We start from the raw sequence: 17327 nt of genomic DNA, 5'->3' as shown, positions 1-17327 counted from the left end.
TTTTTATTGGCCTACTCTCTTCAAGGATGCCTGTAAGTTTGTCTTGTCTTGTGATGAATGTTAAAGAATTGGTAATATTAGTAGACATCAAGAAATTCCTATGAATTATTCACTTGTTATTGAACCATTTGATTTTTGGGGCTTTGATTATATGGGACCGTTTCCTTCCTCTAATGGGTACACACATATTTTAGTTGTTGTTGATTACGCTAGTAAGTGGGTGGAAGCTATTCCAACTAGTAGTGTTGATCATAACACCTCCATTAAGATGCTTAAAGAAGTTATTTTTCCGATGTTTGGAGTCCCTAGATATTTAATGACTAATGGTGGTTCACATTTTATTCATGGTGCTTTTCGTAAAATGCTTGCTAAGTATGATGTTAATCATAGAATTGCATCTCCTTATCACCCATAGTCTTGCGGTCAAGTAGAACTGAGCAATAGAGAGCTTAAATTAATTTTGCGAAACACTATTAGAAAGAATTGGTCCAAGAAACTTGATGATGCATTATGGGCCTACAGAATTGCATATAAAAATCCTATGGGTATGCCTCCGTATAAAATGGTTTATGGTAAAGCATGTCACTTACCTCTTGAACTAGAACATAAGGCATATTGGGCCATTAAAGAGCTCAATTATGATTTCAAACTTTCCGGTGAGAAGAGGCTTTTTGACATTAGGTCACTTGATGAATGGAGAACCCAGGCCTATGAGAATGCCAAAATGTTTAAAGAAAAGGTTAAAAGATGGCATGACAAAAGGATACAAAAACGTGAGTTTAATGTAGGTGATTATGTATTGTTATACAACTCTTGTTTAAGATGTTTTGTAGGCGAACTTCTCTCTAAATGGGAAGGTCCTTACGTCATTGAGGAAGTCTATCGTTCCAGTGCTATAAAAATCAACAACTTCGAAGGCACAAATCCGAAGGCTGTAAACGGTCAAAGAATCAAACATTACATCTCAGGTAATCCCATAAATGTTGAAACTAATGTTATTGAAACCGTAACCCCAGAGGAATACATAAGGGACACTTCCAGAACGTTTCAGACTCCGAAAAGGAATAGGTATGTGGTACGGTAAGTAAACCGACTCGAAAACAGTCCTAATAGCAATTTTTCTCCATTTTGGAATATTTAAGAAAATAGGAAAATAAGAAGCAGTACGGGAAGGACACGAGGCGTCCACAAGGGTGGAGGGCGCGCCCCCTTCCTCGTGGGCACCTCGTGTGCTCTCCGGACTCCGTTTTCTTGCACGATACTTCTTTTGGTTGGTAAAAGTTCATTATATAATCTCCCGAAAGTTTTGACCACCGTATCACGCGAATATCTTCTGTCTTTGTTTTGAGCTATTTTTCTGACAGATCTAGATCGCCATGGCATCTTCAAGTGCCCCCAAGGACAAGTTCTTCAAGAAGGTCATCAACCCCTACATCGCGGAGGTGCTGCAACACCCTCAAACCATTGAGATACGTGAGGGGTTGCTACACATCCGCGATGTTGAGGGACCAAGGAGGACTGGAAGCATGGAGACAAGGCTCGAGGCAATGGAGCAACAAGTTTTCAAGTGCCAGGAGATGGTGGAACATGGACACGACTCCAATCATATAATGGTCATGGAGTTCACCAACAACCACAAGCTGGCTGACAAGAACATTGGGGAGGCCATCTTCAAGGTTCACGAGGAAATTGAGCACCTCCAAGCCCAGATCTATGACCTGCCAAACCAAAAATGTGAGTATGAATATAGATTAAAGAGGATGAGTTTGGCTGCAGATTTGAGGATCCCGGAGACTCGATCATCCTTCTATGACGGTGAGCCTATTCCTTGGAAGATGGACGATAAGCCGACATCATCAACAACTCCATCATCGCCACCTCCGAGGAAGGAGACATAAACACATGGGTATGGGTACTCCCCTTGGCAACTGCCAAGCTTGGGGGAGTGCCCCTGTATCGTATCACCATCACACTTTTATCTTTACCATTTTCTTAGTTTGATCCTTTTGGTAATATCTTGATCTAGTAGAATAAATTTTAGTATGATCTAGTTTTGAGTTTTGCTTTATGATCCTTCTATGTAATCGAGTCCATGAGCTATATATAATAAAGATTAGTGTTGAGTCAAGGGCTTGATTATCTTACTATGATCTTGAGGGAATAAAAAAAAGAAAAAGAATAAAAAGAAATAACGAGATCATATGGATCTTATGGAGAGTAATGACTTCACATATAAAGAGTATGATGAATAAAAATTGTTGAGAGTTGACAAGCATAGTTTTGGTCATTGTTGCAATTAATAGGAAGTAATAAAGAAAGAGAGGTTTTCACATATAAATATACTATCTTGGATATCTTTTATGATTGTGAGCACTCACCAAAATATGACATGCTACAAAGTTGATGTTGGACAAGGAAGACAATGTAATGGGTTATGTTTTCTTACATGTGAGATAAATTATATTGTCATGGATCATCCAACATGTTAAGCTTGCCTTTCCCTCTCATGCTAGCCAAATTCTTTGCACCAAGTAGAGATACTACTTGTGCTTCCAAATACCCTTAAACCCAGTTTTTCCATGAGAGTCCACCATATCTACCTATGGATTGAGTAAGATCCTTCAAGTAAGTTGTCATCGTTGCAAACAATAAAATTTTCTCTCTAAATATGTATGATCTATTAGTGCGGAGAAAATAAGCTTTATACGATCTTGTGATATGGAAGAAATAAAAGTGATGGACTGCATAATAAAGGTCCATATCGCAAGTGGCAATATAAAGAGACATTTTTTGCATTAAGATTTCGTGCATCCAACCATAAAAGCACATGACAACCTCTGCTTCCCTCTGCGAAGGGCCTATCTTTTATTCTTGTCTTGCACTTCATACAAGAGTCATGGTGATCTTCATCTTTCCTTTTTACATTTTATCCTTTGGCAAGCACAATGTGTTGGAAAGATCCTGATATATATGGCTAATTGGATGTGAGTTTTCATGAATTATTATTGCTGACGTTACCCTTGAGGTAAAAGGTTGGGAGGCAAAACTATAAGCCCCTATCTTTCTCTGTGTCCGATTAAAACTACATACCCATAAATATTGCGTGAGTGTTAGCAATTGTGAAAGACTAAATGATAGTTGAGTATGTGGACTTGCTGAAAAGCTCTTATATGGACTCTTTCCGATGTTATGATAAATTGCAATTGCTTCAATGACTGAGATTATAGTTTGTTAGTTTTCAATGAAGTTTATGATTCATACTTGAAACTGTGAATGAATTGTTACTTTAGCATAAGAGATCATATGACAATATATATATGTTGCTGTTCTAAGAATGATCATGATGTCATCATGTCCGTATTTTATTTTATCGACCCCTCTATCTCTAAAGATGTAGAAATATTTTTCGATATCAACTTTCGCTTGAGGACAAGCAAGGTCTAAGCTTGGGGGAGTTGATACGTCCATTTTGCATCATGCTTTTATATCGATATTTATTGCATTATGGGTTGTTATTACACATTATGTCACAATACTTATGTCCATTCTCTCTTATTTTACAAGGTTTATATGAAGAGGGAGAATGCCGGCAGTTGAAATTCTGGGCTGGAAAAGGAGCAAATATTAGAGACCTATTATACACATCTCCAAAAGTCCTGAAACTTCACGGGAGCACGTTTCAGAATATATATAAATATTGGGCGAAAGAAGTATTAGAGGGGGGCCACCCACCATCCACGAGGGTGGGGGGCGCGCCCTACCCCCTGGCGTGCCCCCTGCCTCGTGGGCCCCCTAGCAGCCCTCTGATGCCCATCTTTGGCTATATGGAGTCTTTTGTCCAGGATAAAATCATATGCTAGCTCACGGGACGAAACTCCGCCGCCATGAGGTAGAACCTTGGTAGAACCAATCTAGGGCTCTGACGGAGCTGTTCTGCCGGGGAAACTTCCCTCTGGGAGGGGGAAATCATCACCATTGATCCTCCCATCGGGAGGGGATCAATCTCCATCAACATCTTCACTAGCACCATCTCATCTCAAACCCTAGTTCATCTCTTGTATCCAATCTTTGTATACAAACCTCAGAGTGGTACCTATGGGTTGCTAGTAGTGTTGATTACTCCTTGTAGTTGATGCTAGTTGTTTTACTTGGTGGAAGATCATATGTTCAGATCCATTATGCATATTAATACCCCTCTGATTATGAACATGAATATGATTTGTGAGTAGTTACGTTTTTTCCTGAGGACATGGGAGAAGTCTTGCTATAAGTAGTCATGTGAATTTGGTATTCGTTCGATATTTTGATGAGATGTATGTTGTCTTTCCTCTAGTGGTGTCATGTGAACATCGACTACATGACACTTCACCATTTTTTGGGACTAGAGGAAGGCATTGGGAAGTAATAAGTAGATGATGAGTTGCTAGCGTGACAGAAGCTTAAACCCTAGTTTATGCGTTGCTTCGTAAGGGGCTGATTTGGATCCATATGTTTCATGCTATGGTTAGGTTTAGCTTAATACTTCTATTGTAGTTGTGGATGCCTGCAATAGGGGTTAGTCATAAGTGGGATGGTTGTCCAAGGAAGGACAACACCCAAGCATAGGTCCACCCACATATCAAATTATCAAAGTACCGGACGCGAATCATATGAGCGTGATGAAATCTAGCTTGATGATAATTCCCATGTGTCCTTGGGAGTGATTTCCTTTATATAAGTGCTTGTCCAGGCTTGTCCTTTTCTACAAAAAGGATTGGGCCATCTTGCTGCTCCTTATTTACTTTTATTACTTGGTACTCGTGACAAATTACCTTACCACAAAACTATCTGTTACCGACAATTTTAGTGCGTGCAGTGAATACCTTGCTGAAAACCGCTTATCTTTTCCTTCTTCTCCTTGTTGGGTTTGACACTCTTACTTATCTAAAAGGCTATGATATATACCCTACACTTGTGGGTTATCACGGATCCCCAATGGCCTGCCGGGTGTGCTTGCTGCCGGGCAAACCACCTCACTTCTCTTAACGCGGCCGCTCGAACTTTCGAGCGGACTCGAGACAGAATGAGAGATTGCCAATCGCAGAAGGTCACCCTGCCGTTCTCGACGCAGCCGCTCGAACTATTGACTGGACTCGAAACAGAACGAGGGAATTGCCAATAGTGGTAGGGCCCCGCTGCATGCAAGTTTTCCATACACAGGACAAGATCGTCGAGGACGATAACCTTATATATAAAAAAGGAATTGCTCAAAGTTTTGCATGATTTAGCTTTTCTGCCGCTGCGCGAGCATTCACTGCATCCACCAAGGATGTCACTTGTTCGGTCGTCTTCTTCCTTGGAGTGACGACCATGATGAAGCCATTGCTTCAACCAGACCAGATTTTCAGAACTGCGCCCCCTACCTGGCGCGCCAAAGATGTCGGCGGAAACGACACCTATGGAATCACTGGGATTTCTTCTACGGTTGGCGGGCGTGGGGTTGTCCAAAGAGAGGGTTTGGCGGTCAGCACAAGGATTGTTTACCCAGGTTCGGGCCGCAGAGATGTGTAATACCCTAGTCTTGCTTTGATGTATATTTGAGTGTTCTTGAGTTCTTGAACTAGCTACGGAGTGTGTCTAGTTCCAAAGATCCGAATCCCTCTCCAGTACACCTCGGTCCTCCTTTTATAGCCGAAATGGGGTCGCCATAGTGGCACACAGGAGGTGGAAAGGTGTATAGTGGCTGAGTCTATCCTCTGGCACCGTTGGACAAACGCATTTAATGCGCTGCCAACATGCCCCTCTTGCTTTATTGGGGACGGCAATGAAGCTCGTGCCAGCTCTTGTCGCCTCGCCTAGCTCCGAAGAGCGTCCGAGCTGACGAGGCATTGTAGCGCCACGTTGGCTGGCTGCTGGGCTGGCATGGTGGCGAAGTCTTCACAAAGATCTGCATGCCACCACGCAGGTGCTTGCTGAGTCGGTGTGCAGGACGCACGCTGCCACGCGGACGCCTGCCCAACTGGTTGAGCTAGCATCTGCATGGGAGCGGCGGTGGAGCCTTGGCAGACGTGGGCCTGTCTGCGGCCCCGCAGATGTCCTCGGCAAGGGTCTTTCTGGGGGCCCGGCAAGGGTCTTGCCGTGGCACCGCGATCATCCCCGGCAAGGATCTTGTCGGGGGTCTCATGGATTTCCTTGGCAAGGACCTTGCCAAGGATCATCGTCTTCTGGTCTTCATCTGATCTTGTGTACTTATGATCTCCACAAAGATCTGCATGCCACCATGGAGGCGCCTCCCGGGCTTTGGTTCCAATGTGGGTGATGGCGTTGGAACCTCTTGGCTCAAGGGCGGCGCATTCTGCTGGCATTGGGCAAGTTGCCCCGGCAAGGCTCTTGCCGGCATGCGGAGGCTGCCCCGGCAAGGGTCTTACCGGGGGAGTCCACCTCGCCCTCTTGCTCTCTGTTCCTCTGGCCTTGGCATTGCTTCAGTCGTCTCATGCTCCGGCTTCCCTCCTCTGCCCTGCTCAGTGTGGTTGCGGGGGCGGCTCTGACTACCCGTGCATAAGTAAAGGGGTACAAAGGAGAGCCCCCACTTTTGTACACGGACATCTGCCAGTGTAAAAAAAATTAAAGCGGGAGAAGGCAGTGTACATATGTGGTTTCGCACACGGAGGTGACACGTCCCCTCTTAGAACCACGAGCCTTCTTGAGAGAAGCTCTGGTTTGCAACAAGCTTACACCAAAGCTTGTCCCAATTCGGCCAAAAGAATTACCGCAGCATGCTGCTGCCATGTCATGACACCATACCAAGTTTCATGATTTTCAGGCATGTTTTGGATTTACAGGAATTGAAAAACCAAGTTTCTCAATCTTTCCGGCCGAGCCATGACGCCCAGATGTTTGAATTTCACTCCCATCTCTTGCATGGGACCTAGAAATTCACCCAAGGACACACATGTGATTTTTCAAACAACTTTGGTGCACCGGGCATGTGCTTGTAGTTCAAATTTGAAATATGCACATTAAATGCCTAGAAACTCAATTATTGTATAAAAAAGGCCAAACAAACATGGAATACTTCTATTTGGTCTAATCTTCCAGTGTACAAAAATTAAGGCGGGAGAAGGCAGTGTATGTATGTCGCTTCGCACACGCAGGTGACACGTTCCCTCTCGGAACCAAGAGCCTTCTTGAGGGAAGCTTCGGTTTGCAAGAAGCTTACACCAAAGCTTATCCCAATCCGGCCAAAAAATTTACTGCAGCCTATTGGTGCCATGTCATGACACCATGCCATGTTTCATGATTTTCAGCCGTGTTTTGGATTTACAAGAATTAAAAAACCAAGTTTCTCAATAATTCCGGCCGAGCCACGACACCCAGATGTTTGAATTTTATTCCATTTTCTTGCATGGGACCAATAAATTCACCCAAAGACACACATGTGATTTTTCAGAAAACTTTGGTGCATTGGAGCATGTACTTGTAGTTCAAATTTGAATTATGCACATTAAATGCCGAGAACTCAATTAATGCATAAAAATGCCAAATGAACCCGGAATAATTCCAAATTTAAACATGACACTCATGTACTAGTTGCATGTTCACTGTACGTAAATGTTCTAGCAATTCAAACACCATCCTTTTCCTCTGTAACACCATTTTGTCTTTCAAAACATAATAAAAAATCAGGTATACCACAAACAATGTACTAGAAAGAATCGTGTGGGATGTGATATAAAATATCTTGGCGCACCATCTTGTCTGGCTTACGCAGGAAGCTTCGTCGTCTACAGTCCATCACCCCCGCTTGAACCAGACTTGCACGCCAGTTTCTCGCGGCACCGAGTGAAATTTTTTGGTCACCGTGGAAATATCTATCTCCCCGCCCCTCCCTCCTACCAAAAGCCACATTTGCACTGTTCCTCCTTGCTTTCCAAGTTCAAACCTTCACTGCTGCTTACTGGCAGCTTAGCCTCCTCGCCGGCGACCCTTCTTCTTGCAGCGCCGACTTCTTGCTGGCTACCCTTCTTCTTGCAGTGTCGCCTCCTCGCCGGTGACCCTTCTTCTTGCAGCGCCGTCCACTCACCGGCGACCCTTCTTCTTGCTGCGTGGCCTCCTCGCCGCCGACCCTTCTTCTTGCTATGGGGCCTCGTCGATATGGTCAGTTAATCCACACCCCATCCACACCAATCTCCTCCTTTCCCGTCCCACATGCCCCGACCGATGGAGCGACACCTTCCACCGAAATCACTACCCCTCCTCCAATAAACCTCCACACATAGCCATTTTACACGGAGTAGAACGTGGAGCTGAGTAGCATGTGGTTGCACGCGTGAACGAGGTCGCTATGGCAGCCATGCGTGTCGACCGCCAGATCTTGGAGGAGCACCTCGTATTCGAGGCCACCATCGACACCACAACGCGGTTGTCTACTTTAAAATACAGTTCGTCATGTTTTCTCGAGGCGACTGCCAGTGACTTATAGTGATTTGTCCTCTGTAATGTTAATATGCAATCTGATGTTCAGTTAACAGTTTGGTCCTCTGAAATGTAATGTTCAGTTAACACTTCGGTCCAACAATTGCTACATTTTGTAGTACTGTTCTCAAGCATTCTTTGTTTTGTTAATTGTCCTATCTTCTAGTACATGTTTCTATTCTGCAATGTTGTGCTCTATTAACTATTTTGGTTCATTTGGTCTGCTGTCCATTTAACTGTTTGGTTCAGTTCTGCAATTTGATTTTCATTTGTTGTCGGTACAATTTTGTATTGTTATGCATGTGACACCAATCGAATTTGGTTGTACTCAATACATATTCTACTGATAGTATGGCAACTCTCAGTTAACCTGATCAAGATCTTCCTTATGTGTGTTGAAGGGAAACAATGGGAGACACTGCGGTTTACCATCGATGTTTGTTCAAGCAGGGTCCTTTGGCTAGTAGCACATTATTGTGCAGTTGTAGGAATCATTCTAATATTTAGGTTTCTTACAATTTGGTCTTGCACATGTAGGTCCTGCAGTCAGAGGCTTAGACTCACTGTTTGACCCATTTTGCATATTGGGAAATGAGATGTCCATGAATATCAGTCAAGTAAAGAACCTCAGAAAGATTGTTAGGATGAAGAAACTCATGACGAATAACAGCAAGATCTTTGTTTGCACAATGAAGAAGACATCAGTCAACTATAGGATGGTACCAACAATTTTACCTTGATTTTACCCCTTGCGCCATTTCAAACTTTACAACAGCGATTTATTCATAGCTTTGTTTTCAGTACTTTTCAAACTAGTTCACCGATGATTACCTCTCAAACCACCTACATGGTCAAGAGGCGAGAAAGGTATTCATTCAACACCCACAGTACAATATTGAAGTCTTGCTGAAGAGGATGAAGGTTGGACGGGCAATTATCCATAGCCACTGGCCTAAAGTTGCAAGGACATTCAACATCACTGAAGGCTCATATTTGCCTTCTACTTCTGCTGTTTCCTAGATGAGATTCATCTGTCTATTTACCATGTATGATGCTACTTTCCAAAGGTTTTTGATGCTGCATGTGAAACTTGGTGCTGTTGTGTAATGGCGTAACTGAGTGCCGAAGCTATCTGATGTAATTCGATTATGAAATCCTGGTTGCTTTTATATGGATATGAAATATCTAGCGTGTTTTATAAGAAATATCAGTTTGATTAGTACATGGATTATCAATAATAGGCTAATTACCCTGCTTATTTGGGTTTTCTATTGCAGATGGTTACTCAGACAGCACCATGGGCGATGAACTCAAACAACCCGCACGGTTTCTAGAAAGTAGGGGTGTTCGATCAACTAACAATCACACACGGCTTCCGGCAGCGAACTGTTTGCGTTAGGCCACCTTGCACAAACGTTTCCACACAAAGAACTGTGTGTTATATACATACGAATGGAAACATTTTCCCTGGATTGACTGTGTGGGATGTATATAAGAACAAAAACGAATTACTTCGATTCACTTTGGGTGATATACATACCTATGGAAATGTTTTTCTGGGATTCAGCGTGTGGGATGTACATACCTACGGAAATGGTTTTCTCAGATTACCGTGTGGGATGTACATACCTACGGAAATGATTGGCTTTCGATGCCTCGCCCGATCGCACACAACCCTAGCCTGGGTCCCAAGAGCGCCTATCCCCGATGATTTCTGGGTTGCGTGGGAAGGACACCCTATCACACACACTCACTTGGCGATGGTTCCAAATGCCATCGCGGAAAGGGGTTAAAAACCGTTTGTTTAGCACGTCGATGTACCAGTGACAAGACCAGCAATACCTTGCCGGTGATGGTGAACGGCCGGCAGACGGGCAGCAAAAAGGTTCTGGTGCTGCTGATCCGTCTCCAACTTATCTATAATTCTTGATTGTTCACTGCTATCATATTATCAACCTTGGATGTTTTATATGCTATTTTATATGATTTTTGGGACTAACCTATTAACCTAGAGCCCAGTGCCAGTTTCTGTTTTTTCCTTGTTTTTGAGTATCGCATAAAAGGAAAACCAAATGGAGTCCAATTGACCTGGAACTTCACGGAACTTTGATACGTCCATTTTACATCATGCTTTTACATCGATATTTATTGCATTATGGGCTGTTATTACACACTATGTCACAATACTTATGCCTATTCTCTCTTATTTTACAAGGTTTACATGAAGAGGGGGAATGCCGGCAGCTGGAATTCTGGGCTGGAAAGGAGCAAATATTATAGACCTATTCTGCACATCTCCAAAAGTCCTAAAACTCCATGGGAATTATTTTCAGAATATATAAAAATATTGGGAGAAAGAAGTACCAGAGGGGGGCCACCCACCGTCCACGAGGGTGGGGGGCGCACCCTACCCCCTGGGCGTGCCCCCTGCCTCATGGCCCCCCTGGTGGACCTCTGATGCCCATCTTTGGCTATATGGAGTCTTTCATCAAGGAAAAAATCATAAGCTAGCTCACGGGCGGAACCTTGGCGAGACCAATCTAGGGCTCCGACGGAGCTGTTCTGCCGGGGAAACTTCCCTCCTGGAGGGGGCAATCATCACCATCGTCAACACCAATGATGCTCTCATCGGGAGGGGGTCAATCTCCGTCAACATCTTCACCAGCACCATCTCATCTCAAACCCTAGTTCCTCTCTTGTATCCAAACTTTTTATCCAATCCTCAGATTGGTACCTGTGGGTTGCTAGTAGTGTTGATTACTCCTTGTAGTTGATGCTAGTTGGTTTACTTGGTGGAAGATCATATGTTCAGATCCATTATGCATATTAAAACCCCTCTGATTATGAACATGAATATGCTTTGTGAGTAGTTACGTTTGTTCTCGAGGACATGGGAGAAGTCTTGCTATATGTAGTCATGTGAATTTGGTATTCGTTCGATATTTTGATGAGATGTATGTTGTCATCCCTCTATTGGTGTCATGCAAACGTCGACCACATTACACTTCACCATTGTTTGGGCCTAGAGGAAGGCATTGGGAAGTAATAAGTAGATGATGGGTTGCTAGAGTGACAGAAGCTTAAACCCTAGTTTATGAGTTGCTTCATAAGGGGCTGATTTGGATCCATATGTTTCATGCTATGGTTAGGTTTTCCTTAATACTTCTGTTGTAGTTGCGGATGCTTGGAATAGGGGTTAATCATAAGTGGGATGCTTGTACAAGTAAGGGCAGTACCCAAGCACCGGTCCACCCACATATCAAATTATCAAAGTGCCGAACGCGAATCATATGAACGTGATGAAAACTAGCTTGACGATAATTCCCATGTGTCCTCGGGAGCGCTTTACTTTATATAAGAGTTTGTCAAGGCTTGTCCTTTGCTACAAAAAGGATTGGGCCATATTGCTGCACCTTATTTACTTTTACTATTTGTTACCCGTTGCCAATTTCCTTATCACAAAACTATCTGTTACTGAGAATTTCAGTGCTTGCAAAGAAATACCTTGCTGAAAACCGCTTATCATTTCCTTCTGATCCTCGTTGGGTTCGACACTCTTACTTATCAAAAAGGCTACGATAGATCCCCTACACTTTTGGGTCATCAAGACTCTTTTCTGGCGCCGTTGCCGGTGAGTGAAGCACCTTTGGTAGGTGGAATTTGGTAAGGAAAATTTTATATAGTGTGCTGAAATTTACTGTCACTTGTTACTATGGAACATAATCCTTTGAGGGGCTTGTTTGGGGTATCTTCACCCCAACCAGTAGAGCAAAGAGTTGCTCCTCAACCTACTGAACCTACTGAAAATGTTTACATTGAAATTCCTTCAGGTATGATAGAGAAACTGCTAGCTAATCCTTTCATAGGTAATGGAACATTACATCCCGATTTGCACCTAATCTATGTGGATAAAGTTTGTGGATTATTTAAGCTTGCAGCAGGATGTTATCAACAAGAAGGTCTTCCCTTTATCTTTGAAGGGAGATGCATTGACATGGTTTAGGCTATGTGATGATATTGGATCATGGAACTACCAACGATTGAAATTGGAATTTCATCAGAAGTTTTATCCTATGCATCTTGTTGATCGTGATCGTAATTATATATATAATTTTTGGCCTCGCGAAGGAGAAAGCATCGCTTAAGCTTGGGGGAGGCTTAAGGCCATGTTATGTTCATGCCCCAATCATTAGCTCTCAAAAGAAATGATTATTCAAAAAATTTATGCTCGGCTTTCTCTCAGTAATCGCTCCATGCTCGATACTTCTTGTACTGGCTCTTTTATGATGAAGACTATTGAATTCAAATGGGATTTAATAGAAATAATTAAACGCAACTCTAAAGATTGGGATCTCGATGAAGGTAAGGAGTCAGGTATAACACCTAAGTTTGCTTGTGTTAAATCTCTTATGGATACCGATGCTTTCCGTGAATTTAGCACTAAATATGGACTTGACTCTGAGATATTAGCTTCTTTCTGTGAATCCTTCGCTACTCATGTTGATCTCCCTAAGGAGAAGTGGTTTAAATATAATCCTCCCATTGAAGTAAAAGTAGTTGCACCTATTAAAGTTGAAGAAAAGATTATCACTTATAATGATCCTGTTGTTCCTACTGCTTATATTGAGAAACCACCTTTCCTTGTTAGAATAAGCGATCATGCTAAAGCTTCAACTGTGGTTAACAAAAGTAATATTAAGACACCTAAACCCCCTGAGAAAATTAAAGTTGAACCTAGTATTGCTATGGTTAAAGATCTCTTGGCCGATAATATTGACGGGCATGTTATTTACTTCTGCAATGAATCTGCTAGAATTGCTAGACCTGATACTAAAAATAAACATACACCCGTTGTAGGCATGCCTGTTATTTCTGTTAAATTAGGAGATCATTGTTATCATGGCTTATGTTATATGGGTGCTAGTGCAAGTGCAATACCTCATTCCTTATACAAAGAAATTATGCATGATATTGCACCTGCTGAGATAGAAGAGATTGATGTTACTATTAAGCTTGCCAATAGAGATACTATTTCACCAGTTGGGATTGCTAGAGATGTTGAAGTAGTGCGTGGGAAAGTTAAATAACCCACTGATTTTCTTGTTCCTCGTTCCCCACAAGATGGTTTTTGTCCCATTATATTTGGTAGACCCTTCATGAATACTGTTAATGCTAAGATAGACTACAATAAGGATATTGTTTCTGTTGGTTTAGGGGATATGTCTCATGAGTTTAATTTTGCTAAATTTTGTAGACAACACCATGATAAAGAATTGCCTAGTAAAGATGAAATTATTGGTCTTGCTTCTATTGCCATGCCTCCTTGTGATCCTTTAGAACAATATTTGCTAGACCATGAAAATGATATGTTTATGAATGAAAGAAGGGAAATAGATGAAGTATTCCTTAAACAGGGACCTATTTTGATACACAACTTGCCTGTTGAAATCCTAGGGGATCCTCCTCCATCCAAGGGTGATCCCGTGTTTGAGCTTAAACCTTTACCTGATACTCTCAAATATGCTTATCTTGACGAGAAAGAGATATATCATGTTATTATTAGTGCTAATCTTTCAGAGCATGAAGAAAAGAAATTATTGAAAACTCTCAAGAAGCACTGTGCTGCTATTGGATATAATCTTGATGATCTTATGGGCATTAGTCCCACTTTATGCCAACACCAAATAAAATTGGAGAAGGATGCTAAATCGGTTGTTGATCACCAACGACGGTTAAATCCTAAGATGAAAGAAGTGGTATGAAAAGAAATACTAAAGCTTCTGGAGGCAGGTATAATTTATCCCATTCCTGACAGTCAGCGGGTAAGTCCTGTCCATTGTGTCCCAAAGAAAGGAGGTATTACAGTTGTTCCTAATGATAAAGATGAATTGATCCCACAAAGAATTGTTACAGGTTATAGAATGGTAATTGATTTCCGCAAATTAAATAAAGCTACTAAAAAGGATCATTACCCGTTACCTTTTATTGATCAAATGCTCAAAAGATTATCCAAACATACACATTTTTGCTTTCTAGATGGTTATTCTGTTTCCTCTCAAATTCCTGTATCAAAAGAGGACGAAGAAAAGACAACTTTTACTTGCCCTTTCGGTACCTTTTCTTATAGACGTATGCCTTTTGGTTTATCTAATGCACCTGCTACCTTTCAAAGATGTATGACTGCTATATTCTCTAACTTTTGCAAAAAGATTGTTGAGGTTTTCATGGATGATTTCTCCGTTTATGGAACTTCTTTGATGATTGCTGTCAGGACCCCGACTCAATGCCACATCGATCTAGCATGTAACACCTCATATCACTTTGCGGCCTCACGCACGGTATTCCCACAGGTGTCGCCTTACCTTTGCTCGGGACCGTTTGCGCCTTTTGGCACACGTATATGATAGCGTCGCTAGCATCCATATGATAAGGAGCCCGGGCTGACATGGCTAGTCGTAAACCCAAAGTGGCACAGACTTACAGGGACAGGCATCCATGACCCAGCATCGAACGTGTCGGTCATCAGCGAGTGAATCCAGGCTGTAGCACTAGGCTAGCAGGACTCCGGTAAACCGGGCTGTAGCGGGCTAACAGGACTCCGGTATTCATCGCGTGACATTTCCCCGAAGGGACAGACACAGGAACGAAGAAGGACACATGCCGGCCAGCCTAAGTGTTCCGGAGCAGTAGCAAGCTACCATGGCTCGGTGGAAACACTAGGAGACATTTCCCGGTAAGAGAGGCTACCAAGGATAAACAACTAGGTTGTCAGATCCCACACATACCAAGCATTTCAATAGCATACACACAATATGCTCGATATGTGCAACTACAACATGGCATCACAACATGACTCTACGACTCAAATATTTTAATCAATAGGCTCCAAGGAGCGAGACATTACAAACATGGGTCTCACGACCCAACAATCAGAGCATACAAGTCAAAGCACAAGCGGAAGCTATCATGTCTGAGTACAGACATCTATAAATGAAAAAGGCTGAGAAGCCTGACTATCTATCAGATCCTGCCGAGGGCACAAGATCGTAGCTGAGGTATCAAGCTAAACGTCGAAGTCCACGTGGAACTACTAGTGAGACTGAAGTCTCTCTGCAAAAACATAAAATAGGCAAACGTGAGTACAAATGTACCCAGCAAGACTTACATCAGAACTATCTACATATGCATCATTATCAACAAAGGGGATGGTGGAGTTTGACTGCAGCAAGCCAGCTTTGACTCGGTGGCTATCCTGAACTACGACTGCAAGTAACTCTTTGAGGTGGCGCACACGAGTCCACATATTCACCATATCAATACACCACTATGGATCCGCTCCCGTCTCCCTACGAGAACGCCATCCATAGCACTCACGCTTATCTTGCATATTTTAGAGTATCCACTTTCACTTGTCTATGAACTGTACAAGGGGTCCATGTTTCCATATCCGAGGAATCCGGCTATTCGAATAGATGATGTTAACCCTGCAGGGGTGTACTTCTTCACACACGCTTTCGCCACTTATTGCCCTGTACACGTCATGTACCTCGGCAACCTTCAAGCGGAAGCCGGGCGAGGGAGTCGGCCACGACCTGACTAACCGAACAAGTCCCTAGTCCAGGTTTATCGCCTATTCGGGTTCCATCCGCAAGGAGATCCGGCCGGGGTGTCGCTCACGGCCCCAAACGATGTGTGCAGGGTTCCCAAGCCCACCAACCGGGTGCCACTTGGTACACCGTGCCACTGTGCCTAGTCTGTCCCAAGCCCACCTGTACCGGGTGCCACTTGGTAGACTACTAACACTACCTACAAACACCAGAAACTAGTTGCAACTCCTGGACAGAGATCATGTTGATTAATAAGTCGAGAGGGGCACTTAAGCATTCCAATGTGTGGTAGTAGCTGGTCATGGATCACAAACACAGAACTCAGTTCCTGAGGACGGTTGCAATGAGACAACCCACCATGTACTCCTACATGGCCTCTCACCGCTACCTTTACCAAATCGTGTTCACACACTTAGCTCACACACAGTAGGACATGTTCACACGCCTCTGATTCATCCCCGATGAATCAGACCTGACTCAACTCTAAGCAGTAGCAGGCATGACAAACAAGCATGAATGAGTAGGCACATCAGGGCTCAAACAACTCCTACTCATGCTAGTGGGTTTCATCTATTTACTGTGGCAATGACAGGTCATGCAAAGGATAAAGGGGTTCAGCTACCGCAGCAAGTATCAAATATGTCGTTGTTGTCCTAATGCAGTAAAAGAGAGCAGGAGCGAGAGAGTGGGATTTTATCGGAATGAACAAGGGGGTTTTGCTTGCCTGGCACTTCTGAAGATAACATTGAGTCTTCATCAGTGTCAACGATCACATCCTCAGTATCACGTCTATCGAGAGGGGACAAATACCGGCAACACAGAAGGAAACACAATCAATGCAATGCACAATATGATGCATGATCATGACATAGCAAAATGAATGTGTTTTGGGCTAATGCATCTAGCAACAAGTTAAATGAAGTTGGTTTGAATACAAAATTCAAATTCAAACTCCATATGTGATTATTTAAATGCCCTTTAATTCATTTGCCCTAAACAGTAGTGATAAGTTGTTCTAACATGCATGAAAATGGTACAGATGGATTCCTTTAATTTTTCTGATAATTTTTCATATATAATTTATTAAATTTGGAGTTACGGTTAATTTTCTATGATTTATTGAAGTTTTAGGCATTTTCTGGAATTTCCTGAATATTTAGAAATAAAATAATTCCAGAAAATGAATAATGGCGTCAGCATGACCTCATGCTGACCTCAGCAGGTCAACGGGCGGTCCAGGTCAAACCTGACGTGTGGGGTCCACAC

The sequence above is a fragment of the Triticum aestivum genome, chromosome 5A (genome assembly GCF_018294505.1).
Source record: "Triticum aestivum cultivar Chinese Spring chromosome 5A, IWGSC CS RefSeq v2.1, whole genome shotgun sequence".
Taxonomy (NCBI): Eukaryota; Viridiplantae; Streptophyta; class Magnoliopsida; order Poales; family Poaceae; genus Triticum; species Triticum aestivum.
This window is presented reverse-complemented; position numbering follows the sequence as displayed.